Source organism: Pinus tabuliformis, chromosome J (assembly GCF_031772625.1).
Source record: "Pinus tabuliformis cultivar Carrire ecotype Pingquan chromosome J, CPIR1, whole genome shotgun sequence".
Taxonomy (NCBI): Eukaryota; Viridiplantae; Streptophyta; class Pinopsida; order Pinales; family Pinaceae; genus Pinus; species Pinus tabuliformis.
This window is the reverse complement of record NC_142295.1, coordinates 564,505,258-564,518,210: the sequence shown is the minus strand read 5'-3', so window position 1 is coordinate 564,518,210 and position 12,953 is coordinate 564,505,258. Positions and strand designations below refer to the sequence as shown.

The following is a 12,953-nucleotide window of genomic DNA, read 5'->3' as shown; positions in this document are numbered from 1 at the left end:
ACACTGTACAAAAGGCAAAGCCTCATGCACTCACTGTAAAAAGGAGGGGCATGATGATGAGCACTGTTGGATTCTACATCCAGAGCTGAGACCTAAGAAGTCTGAGGGCAAGAAGAAGACGACTACTGCAGCTATTCAGAAGGATTTAGGGTCAGACTCGGGAGATGAAACAATCATAGCAGCCACAGGTATGAAAGGTAAGAATTCTGAAGCATCTACTAGTAATTCTGCTCAATCTGTTATTGGTGAAGAACATGAGAGAAAAAGGCGTGAGCTTTTCCATATTCGTGTTGTTTCCAAATATCAAAATATTGATACTTTGTTTGATAGTGGCTCACAAGTAAATCTGATTTTTGAAGCAATTGTAAAGAAATTGGGATTAGCAACTACACCTCATAAGAAACCATACCCATTAGGATGGTTGAATGATAAAGCACAACTACAAGTGACTAGACAGTGCAAACTCAAGTTTTCTTTTGGGTCAACATTTGTAGATGAGGTTGGGTTAGATGTAATTCCTTTGGATATATGTGGAATTGTTTTAGGAAGTCCTTACTTGTATGATGGAAAGGCTATTTTCTATAGAGCTGAGAACAAGTATCTACATGGAATCGAATACTTTGTAAGAGCTCATAAGCTCAAGAATAATTATACTATCATAAACTCAGGATAGATGAAAAGAATGATAAATTCATGCAAACAGTTCTTACAAATGGTTGTAAAGGAAAAGAAAACTGATAAAACCAATGTATTTGAGGGTTGTAATTCTTATCAACAAGCTGATATAGAAAAAATTGTTTCAGAGTATGATGTCTTGTTTCAAGAACCTCAAGGTCTGCCACCCAAAAAGGGAATAGAACATGATATTATTTTGCAGCAAGATGTTCCATTGCCTAACATTGGGATGTACAGGTTATCTACTTTAGAGAATGTTGAAATCAAGAAGCAGGTGCAGGAGTTGCTCGAGAAAGGGTTCTTTAGGCCTAGCACATCACCATGTGGGTCACCAATCGTTTTGGTGAGAAAGAAAGATGGCTTGTGGAGAATGTGCATTGATTACCAAGCATTGAATAAAATAATGATCAAAAAACGTTATCCCCTTCCTCGCATAGATGATCTTTTAGATCAATTGAAGGAAGCTGTTTATTTCACCAAGCTAGATTTGCATAGTGGATACCATCAGGTTAGTGTTGCAGAGAAATATGCATGGAAGACTAATTTCAAAACAAAGCAAGGATTGTATGAATGGCTGGTTATGCCTTTTGGCTTGACCAATGCCCCTGCTACTTTCATGAGATTAATGAATGATGTACTCAGACCTTTTCTTGATGATTTTGTTATTGTGTATCTGGATGACATTCTGATTTTTAGTAAAACGTGGGAAGAACATCTAAAGCATGTTAAGCAGACATTAGATGTTTTGAAAAGAGAAAAAATTTATGTTAAACTCTCCAAATGTGAATTTGGAAAAACCTCTCTAAATTATTTGGGTCATATAGTAGGGGGAGGTGAATTGAAAATAGATCCCTCTAAAGTGGCAGTCATTGTAAACTTGTCTAAACCCAAGTCTTCTACAAAAGTGAGAAGCTTCTTAGGAGCAACACAATATTGGAGGAAGTTCATTTCAAATTTCTCCTCAATTGCAGCTCCCTTACATGCTTTGACAAGATTGAACAAGGTGTTTCAGTGGGGAGGCAAATAGCAGAAAGCCTTCTACACCTTGAAAGAAAAAATTAGTACAGCACCTATACTAGCACTGCCAGATCTACAAAGACCATTTGAGATCCAAACTGATGCCAGTGACTATGCCATGGGAGCAGTGTTGATACAGCATGGTAAACCCATATGTTATCATTCAAAGACTTTTAATCCTGTAGTAGTTAACTATCCTACATATGATAAAGAATTGTATGCATCAGTTCAGAGTGTGAAAAAGAGGAAACATTACTTAAAGGGAAAAGAAACAGTAATACATACTGATCATGAGCCACTTCAATATCTACACTCCCAAACTAAGTTGCAACAATCAAGACATCACAGATGGATGGTTTTTCTACAACAGTTTCATTTAGTCATCAGATATAAAAAGGGAATACATAACAAGGTTGCAGACATGTTATCTAGACCCATTATAAATGCATCTACCATACTTAAGAATAATTTTGTGCTACATGAAAGCTACATAGAACAATATGCTTAGGATATGGACTTTAAAGATGTATATGCAACTTTGAGTCAAGGCAAAAGAGTAGAAGAATTGGACTATCATGTGAAGGACCGACTCTTATATCATTGTGGGAAACTCTGCATTCCACAAACTGAGAGAGCAAAGATAATTAGGGAAGCACACACTTCTCTGATATCAGGTCACTTTGGGGTAAGTAAAATAGTTGCACAGCTGCAAAGGTTTTGTTATTGGCAAAGAATGAGTGAGACAATTTCTAGATATGTAAAGGGGTGTGCTATGTGTGCTAAAAGCAAGCCCAACAACAGAAAACTAGGCTTATACACTCCATTTCCAGTTCCTTCTCACCCTTGGGAGAGTATTTCCATGGATTTTGTTGGAGGACTGCCTAAATCTAGGAAAGGTCATGATTATCTATATGTTTTTGTGGATAGGTTCAGCAACATGTGTGTTTTGATACCCTATAGTAAATAGATTACAGCTGAAAAAACTGCAAAATTATTCTTTGAACATGTATGGGTTCATTTTGGATTACCCACTTCTATTATATCTAATCGACACACCCGATTTGTGGGGAAGTTTTGTTCTAGTCTATGGGAACTAATGGACACCAAATTAAAGAAAAGCACAGCTTTTCATCCACAAACAGATGGCCAGACAGAAGTAGTTAACAGGACAGTGATCCAGTTACTGAGAAGATACTGCAGCAAACATCCTAAGCTTTGGGATGAACACTTGTGTTATGTGCAACATGCTTACAATAGAGCCAAACACTCTTCTACACAGAGATCTCCTTTTGATACCTGCTTTGGTTTCATACCAAGGTCTCCCTTGGATTTCGTCTTTGGTAAAGATACCATGGTTCATGGACACAGTGATGCGGAAAAAGCAACTAGGTTCATTGAACAGATCCAGGAGATCCACCAGGTAGTACAGGAGCAGCTAGAAAAGAGCCAGGCCAAGTACAAGGCTAGGCATGATAAGCATCGGATGGAGCATATTTTTCAAGTTGGAGACCAAGTCTGGCTGTATATCAGCAAGGACAGGATGCAAGGTGAAGGTAAGAAGCTAAAACCTATCAGGTATGGACCCTTCAGGATACTTGAGAAGATTGGTGAAAATGCTTTTCACCTTGATCTGACAGCTTACATGCACATCTACTCAGTCGTGAACGCAGATTGCTTGAAATTTTTTGAACCTTCAATGATTGAGGACCCTGAGGAGCAAAGTCAATTGCCTTCTATTGATGACCTAATACCTGAATATCTTAATGAGTTGCAGGAAGATACAGTGTTGGACAGGAAGGTAAGGACGATGTGCAATGGATAGGTGGAATACCTCAGAATTGGGCTTAAAGGTTCGAAGCCGAGCAGTGCGAAGTGGATTGAGATTGGACAAGTGAAACAATAGTTTCCTCACTTAGTCGATGCTTGAAGAAAAACCAACTTTTGGTGGTCCAAAATCTTTTCAGTTGGGAGGCCGTGATCCGAATCGGATCCATGAACGACTGTCATAGAACCGTGACTAAATCAAGTCAAACAAATCCTTGAAGAATCCAAAATAGCAATCGAAAACACCCTGAACTAGTGGCCATGGCAGCCGGTGTGGAACGACGAGGACCTTGGTCAAAGCGCGCTGACCGAGGCCCATGGAGACTGCGCAGGAGGTCGATGTAGCCCCTAGGAGCCTCGAAATGGGAAAAGGAGCAGCAAATAGGGCTGAAATGGTAAGGTTTAACCACTCGGTCATGTTGGGAACTAGAGGACCGTGGGCAGAAAAAGGTAAAGCGCCATCATACAGAGGTGGGACCCACACCCTGGAAACTGGTAGTTTGATCAAGGCGCCCTTGAACAGTAAGTTGTTTTGGAGAAAATGGAGCGAGCACCCTCAGCGATCGACACGTGGTAGTGGAGGTGAGAGAAAAACCACCATGATCGTGCATTATCAGTTGAGCAAGTCAACCACGCTTAGCGTGCGAATAACGTTGGATCTGGAGGAGCCCAGATCGGATGGCTGAGATTGTGTCTGATAGATAGAGCAGAATTGATAGGGGATTAAGCCACAAATTAAGAGGATTTGGAATCCATTGAATGACATAGTGGAGAAAGAAACGAATCTACAAGCAGGCTGGCATTGTTCCAATGGGGACACATGGCTACTTCTCAAGAATTCATGCTGATGTCGAATAGGGAATTCCAAGCACACAGGTGATAGGTGAATCAATGCAAGCAGGAGAGGAAACGAACAGGCATGGAGGTCGAATGGCTAAAGCCATGAATAGAGATAGTGAACAGGGATCAGAAGAGAGATTCAGATCAAAGAGTCCAAGTGACCAAGAGAGACAGTGAACAGTGAACCCTGAGAGGAGGACTGAGCACAGAGAGCACTAAAGCCAAGTAGAGGAGACAGAGGGCCGAGCTGACCATAGGCAACATCGAGCACCAAAGAGCTTGAAGAATCAAGCCTTCCCATAGAAGACTCTGTCCAGATTGAGCATCACAGTTGGCTCTTTCCATTGTAGACCGAGGGTCACAAAGTTGGTAGGAAGAACAAGAGTCTGTGTACTCCAAGTGGCTTGGGGAATCCAAGAACCACCCTACCAAGCAAAATCTGCTTCAGTAGAACTCATATTGAGTCCCTGTATTGTAATTTCTTTGCTCAAAGACATAATAAAACAAGGCCACCACTAAAGTTGGACCGGAGACATAGCCCTGGAGAATAGGGTGAACTCCTTATTAAAAATTGTTTGTGTCTTTATGTTGCTTACTGTATTTCTCTGTTGTCTTTCCATTTATTTTCTATGTATTGGCAATCTGATCGATCTGTTGTTTCAATAACACAAAACACACAGCAGCACATGGGTCTGTAATACCTTTTGTTTAATAAATCTTCACTGAGGTCACTCATAGGGTGATTATCAGATCAGTCATTGAAAATGGCTTTGGTGACAAACCTTAAAGTACCATCACTATATACACTTACAACAATGATTTTTTGAAGATTGTCACCATATGCGACATTGGTGATGGATTTTAAAGGTCCATCACAGGCATGAAGCGTCATCAAAAACTCACTGGAATGATAAATGATTACGAACATTTATTGACCGTATCCAAAAGTAACCAAAAACATCATTGGTGACTGTCAATAAAATATTGTCACTAGAAGTGTCACCAAAGACAGAATTAGTGATGGGCCTTTAACAACTATCACCAAAAGTGTCACCAAAGAGAGAATTAGTGACAAACTTTAATGACCCTCACCAAAAGTGTCATTCAAAATGGATTTGGTGACAAATCATAAAGGACCATCACTATACACACTTACAACAATGTTATTTTAAAGACTGTCACCATATGCGACATTGGCGATAGACCTTAAAGGTCCGTCACAAGCATGACCCTCACCAATGACCTTTTTTCTTGTAGTGCTTGCATAATAATGCTCGCTACGAAGGTGAAGTCCTATGTTAGTCTCATAACGTTATGTAGTTACATTTGACCCACGTGCGTGCAATAGTCGGTAAGTGTGTGACTGTTAACACAGCTCTCTGCTGAGCCCTTGTGCATTATAACTCCCTGTGTATAACCTACAAGGTGCATTATAGCACTAACCATAAGAAAATATAGATTTCTCTCCTCTCACACAGACCATTGTGCATTTTTTATCCGTGACTCTTTGTAACCTCGCTCTAATACCAATTTTTTGGAAAGGAAAAGGAGACAAAACACAAATTCACACAAAAATCACATGAGTTGTAGCTCTTCTATTGATCACACAAAACTAGATTCTTACAATGAACCTAGTGAAGGGTATTTAACCTTTTTGACTAGCGACTCACCTAAAATATCTTGACATGCACACACACTTAACTCAATTAACTCACACTCTAAATATGGAATGAACTTAACTCTTTATCCGTCACTCAACTTGACTCAACGCTCAGTACTAAACACTCAACACTCAGTTAACTAACTCTCTAATTTTAGCCAACTCCTCATGCGGGAGTAATTACAATTTCTAACAATCCACACTAGACAATTCCTGCAAGAATTTGATTCGAAAGGGTATTTTCCTGGTTGATGACATCAAATTTCATTTACCTTACAAGGGACAGTCATTCCGATTTGTTCTCATTTCATATGCACTAGACTATTTGTCCCAAAAATATCTAAGTAAGACACTACTAGAGCTTACTAGAGTCTCATTTGGTGCACTTGTTCTATTTGTTGGCACTCTCGGTCATCATACTTAAAAAAACAACAAGATCTATTCAACTGAGAAAAGATGAAAGGTTTGCAAAATTACGGAGTCAATCATGGTGATCATTAGTGCTGGCTCTGTTCATGTCTCATGCGTCTACACACTAAACAATAACCTTGACATCAAGGTTGCCATCATATAGTAGTTGGTGAGCCCTGGGGGCAGGGTATGGATCGAAGTTCAATTGTTCGTAGCCATGATGGCAAGGAAACTCACACACCTCTTCTTTGATGAGATCAATGTTCCCTATGCTGAGGCAGAAGAATATTTGGTTATCAAGCACGCAACATTTTTCACCTCGACCATCATGAACGAGGTGTTTTTGAGGCCTAATTTGAAGTTATTCATCGCAATGGTCACTTAGGAAATTATCATAAATGGGGGTAAAGTGTTCAACATCATGATCAACTAGGCCCTCATGTCCATAAACACAATATATAGTTATGCATGGATGCCAATGTTATGGATTCCATGGTCATGGTCATCTCTTGTGGCCACGATGGACCTTTCAACACCACTAGTGTCAACTTTCAAGAGGATCAAGAGAATCGACATGATCGTAACTGGCATGAAGTTCATCAAAGAAGTGATAATAATTTTTTCCTCACTTAAAATTTTGAATGCATCAGATTTATCACACTACATTGGTGAAATTTTACTTAACTATTCCATGCCTATAAAGCAGCTAGTTGTATGGGAATTATACCATGAGGTGCTGGCTTACACTTGAGCCATCATTGTAGGTCTTTTGGGCACATATGATTCCTAAGCATTTGTGGTCGAATAGAACACCTCAGATTTGAACATGGGCAGGTTCTAGCTCCCACCAAGGAACTTCAAACATGATACCTCAGTTGGAACTAGATAAATCAACATCTATTCCAACCAAACAAAGATTTGGCAGTGCGATATTTTGGATCTACACCACAACATTGGAATCTATATAGTAGATCATTGGTTATAGTTTTCGCCAATCATATGTCTCTATATTTATTAAGGCTTGCTAAAATGATACGGGTTCATTACAACTAATTTTTGTCATGTTAATAGGAGCCACCTTTGTAGCAACTTATTTCTCTTGTGCATTTTTGGCAAACTGGTAGAGGAGGAAGGGAAGGTTTTTCATTATGACTTTCTTACCTGGTTAAACGATCTAGAGAACATATTGTTTCATGGCTTATTATTTCTAGAACAATAGTATATGCTACTCAATGACAACACATTGGGCTAATTTTCTCATTCTCTATGGTCATAATTGTTTAGTCTTAGATGATTTTACAATCATCTCATGCTTATATGTATTTGTGGATATATAAATTTATGGGAAACATCTAGTTGAGATAATCATGTATAACATAAAATCAGAAGATAGACTTGTTGGCACTATCCAGTGTTCCACTTCCATCAATGCAACCTCAAGAGCATCACATCCTAGAGGCAACAAAGATAAGCCACCATATTTCTACCAGGCATATCGGCAAGCAAACTATCTTGAGGCTATGCACTGTCAGGATATCTCTATCCTCGAACCCTTGTTCATCATGGTTATGGGTCACCCAAAAACCCATGATTATGGGTCAACCACACAAAATCCTTGCCACCAAAGTCCATTTTCTAGGACACACACTGTCTAAAGGGATACATACATCAATGAGGTACTCATATTTTGAAGAATAATATATTATCTATAGAACAAGGCCAGCCACATGAATGTGGAAGCTCATATGGCCTTGTTGACAACTCAGAATGTTTCACCAATAGTAGGGGGTCTCCCTGATGTGAAATCCCAATTAGACCTCACATTTTTGGGATAGGAGTGCTATTTGGTTTTTGGGACCGACTACTACAATATGTGTGTTTTACCTTGGATATCAAATGCAGAGATGTATGTGTGAGACTAAAAGTAGAATTCAAAAAGAATGAGGACAAAATCAATCCTCAATTGTGGGCTTTCATAACACGATACAAGTAAATGACAACAACATAATGAGCAAGACCATATATTAAGAACGAATTAGATATAAGACTAACTAAGACATACAGAAGCAAGGAAGTACTAAAACCCAACTGCAAATTAGTTCACAATTAACTACTAGCATTTGCATGGACTGAAGAGCAAAGATTCAAAGAAAACATATAAGTTACACACAAAAAAATTAGTTCATTAACATGTAACCAATATGTAAACACACATGCATCTACATCAAAAACATTGGATAGTCATTACAAATTCCATTAATATGCATGATAATCAATGCATGAAGTGAAAAGCTTCTCATTAACATTGCCTCTCATTCAAATATATGTACCATAAACTAGTAAAAATCCAATAGTGGGATGAGATAAGTTCATATCATCTCTACGACACCAAGCCTAGCCTTACAATCACCCATCCTATAATCTACCAATAGAAAAAAAAATTCATACCCCCAAGCACAAAACAACCATATAATTAATATACCATCTCAAGTGCTAAAAGTCCCCTTTGAATGAGGAATGAGGGTACATTTATGCACAGGGGCTTCACTAGCGGAGCAATACCATACAATGTGGATTCATATTGGGGAATATATATTGAGGACAAAATGACATATTATATTGGGGGATATATAGGGGGTAAAGGGTTTTTATATTGGTAGATAAAATCATTGGAACTCAAAGTTAATGAAAAAAATATAAAGGGGTATAAAAAATGTTAATGAAAAAATGGATACCCATAATATCTAGTGAAAATAGGGGATTTTAAATTGGGAAGGTGTATTGGGTTAATATCAGTAGGAGGTTAAATAATGTGATTTTATAGGTATTTTCCAATATGTAGTCAAATTAAGGGTATTGTTTAATATGCCACGAACGCACGTGATATGTCAAAGGTTCATTGAGTGAATCCCCTGTGCATTTATAGAAATGGACGGTGAATTTTCACCTTCCTTGTGACCTTTCAATGTCCCATGACTCTTAAAATTCTCTATAACCCATTCAACTTCATCATGACCTTTGATGTTCTTATTAACCTTTTCCATGATTTTGGAATTTGTTATTTTATGACAAGATAATATATCTACAAAATAATAAGGGCAATGCAATGATTTTTTAATGTAGTAACTTATATGAAATATATCGTACTTTAAGAAACTTCTTGGTGTCTTCGTCACATCATAGGGCCAACTTGGTGTTTATTTGGCTAGTCAATGGTTGTCACCAATTAAGATCACATATACACATCAATTATCCTGACTACTTCAATCCTATGACCACAAAACCAATGATCAATATGCAAGATTGAAATAATTCCCTTCAGACAAAATAAAACACTTGGAACAGTTACTCTTCTATAAGATTTCTCAAAATAATTAATATTGAGAGACTTGAAATGTTCACAACCTTCAAATATGAATTTAATCTTAAGGTTGAAGTTGGTCAATTTATTGTATCTCTATGACTCTAGTCTTGGCCTATATTTTAATGCAACCTTCCTTGTCTATCCTTGGTTTCCTTTAATTATTTTTCACATCTTAGAACGATATCCCTGTCAAATTTTTGGGATAACCTGTTATACTTCTTTCACTTGATTTGGTTAAATTGTAGTAAGCATTATCCATAACCAAATTTCTCTATGAATTATTTGAGTGGGGCATATGTGCACTAAGTTTCCATGTTTGACCCCTTTTACCACATGTATCTTCATCGCTCTTAAGTAAATTGTTGGCATTATGTGTTGGCCTTCATGTCAACCTAGATGTCAACTTGGATCATGATATTGTCACATTATATCACTATTATTGATATGCCTAGCTAGGTCATGGATGGATGATTGTTGGTTACTTTAATTGCTTATTAATTCAAACAACTAAGTGATACATAAATTGTCAACCCAGGGAAGTCTATTTATTTCAAAGGCAACTACGCACTGTATGTGCTCAATCCCAAAAGCAATGGAAGTTGTAGTAAATAAATTAGTCACACCTTGCTCTAAGCACACTGAAGCTCCACTTCGAGTTACAGCTAAAACAATCTATTGCAGACACTCACCAAAGTATGCTCAATTTCATTAAAAGAGTAATCTAATGGAAAAGGAATCAATCTGCAAAGGAAAGCACTAGCTATGATGTAACAGAGAACAAGACCCTATTCCCAAAGCATGAATCTTCAGCACCTGTTTCTGATTACCATGCTTGCCAATCACTCTGTAAACTCAATTTCCAATGGAACAATCATGAATTGACTGTAAATGGACTAAATAATTCAGCAATAAATTGGAAAACAGAGTTTAGCAACAATGCATAAGCGCATTCAATAAACAGAACTTTTAACAAGGTATGAATAGGAAACAAACTCAACACACTGCAGAAATATAATGGATGAATCTTGTGATGAAGGTGGGCCCTGTCCTTCTCACAAGATTCCCCAGGAAACAAGAACTAGAAAGAAATGTTCAGAACAATATTTTATTCATCCATCAAAATGTCATGTTACAAAAATATTCCAGTTCTCCTTCAGCTAAAAACCCTTCCGTAGTCTGTACGTTCCCGCTCTAATGTAGATGTCTCCTCTTTTTAAAGAGGAGACATCTATTACAACTGATTACATTGTAAGTCCTATCTTTAACCCAAAATAGGGAAATCAGTTTTCCCATTAACAAAATGTTGTTATAATGGTTATGGTAATGCTAACTTTAGAACGTAGTAGTTACAGCCAATGTAGCAGATCCTTCGATGATCTTCTTTTATTGCTGTCGAATCTAGAAGGCAAATCACAATTGCTTCAGCAACAGGATTTGCTCCTTGTTCTAACTATTACAGCAACATGACCTGTAATAATAGCCCTGCAGTCTTCGGGCTATTTTAGCAACGTAAACTGCAATGATAATTGTTTCAGCAACTATCCATTTCAATCAATAAATTATGAAAGTAATGTAATTGTATGTAAAATAGATTAAACGTATAGTAATGAGAAGAAATATTGTATACCTTTGGAAAAGTGGGTTAAATCAATAACAAGGACTTTAAATATGGGTTGAAAATGAATGACATAATAGCAAATACATGGTAAAAAAGGGACAATGTGAGGTCCTAACATCCCCCCCAAATGAAAGGGTTGCATGTCCTCCTCCAACTTTTACTCTGAATCTGAGTCCGAGTACTAGGATTTGCAATGTAAATTACTTAGGCAGTAAGTATAGAAGGTGATATCAGCCAAGTCTCTAAAACCATGAACATTCTGTAATCTCTGCCATGGTTCTAGCTCCTCCTTTTGGGACAACTTGAAGTAAGCCTTATATTCTTGTGCTAGCAGCCATAAAATAGGGAAATGAAAATGATACCCTAACCATTTTTTGGCACACTGTTGAATGCATTTGACATATTTAGGCAGCAGTGAAATTGTTGTCTCAAGATTAAGAGTGTTAAAAGGGTGATATTCCTTCCTTTCCTTAGTAGACTATTCCCAAAATAGGTTGTTTTCCTATAAGGCAAGGGCTCCCTTGGCTTTGACATAATGTTGGCAGTCTTTTAAGACTGCTACTTGTAACTGTCTGATATGCTCGGTCATTCCTGGTTCCTTCAAAAACTGATGATATTCAGCAATGACAATGGCAACATTCTGTGGCTTGGATTGAATCCATAAAAGGCAATTATCTTCATTGTGTCTTGCTAAAAGGAAGGCATTCCGCCATGTGAGCTGATTGGAAAGGAAAGAGACAAAGGCTCTAATTTGAATGTCACCAACCAGAGGGTTCAGATTGAGTTTCCTATCCTTAGGGATGGCTTCATTATGGAGATACAGTTCACAGAGTAAATTTTGTTCACTGGAAGATGCTTTTATGAAGGTTTTCACAAACTGTTCAGGTGTAGATATCTCATGAGGTCTACCATCTCTAATTGCCTTTATTTGGAAGAACGCTAAACGTTCTGTAAGAAAGAGAGAGTAATTGGAGGATGGTTTTATGGTGGCCAATAATCTTTGAACCAAATTAAACATGAGGAGCAATCTAGTTTTTAACTGCTTATTTTCCCTGTTCTGTGAGGGAGACTGTTCCAAAATTTCCCAATTTGCATATATATGATTTTTCCATGATAATTTGTGCTCCTGCAAGATCTTTTCTTGCAACAAAACATATTCCTTCTTCCATTTATCCATTTGTGCTTGAGTGCTGCTGGTCTGAGTGAAGACAGTTTTTGTAGGCTGGGGTTCAGTCTGAGTAAACAAACTCTTTGTAGGCCGGGGTACAGGACTTTCAGTTTTAACAATCACAGTAGGCCGAGGTATTTGTGGTTTAACCTCTTTTTCAAAAATCTTTGAAGACCCTGCTAGTTGTTGTGTAACAGCAAGGTGTTCCTCTTTAATTTTAATAGAAGTAGATGCAAGGGTGGCTCCAGCCAGTGGTACTTCAACTATTTTATAACTAGCTTGGTAATAGATATTACCACATTGGCTATACATATATTCATTATACCAATATTTCTCTGTACTATTCTCAGCTACGGATGCTGCATGAGCTAAAGTA

General features: G+C 37.8%; 1 pseudogene; it reads left to right on the top strand.

Moving 5' to 3' along the window:
- The first annotated feature begins 6,947 nt into the window (after positions 1 to 6,947).
- LOC149228249 (rhomboid-like protein 11, chloroplastic) lies at positions 6,948 to 7,663 on the top strand (annotated as a pseudogene).
- Positions 7,664 to 12,953: the final 5,290 nt, after the last annotated feature.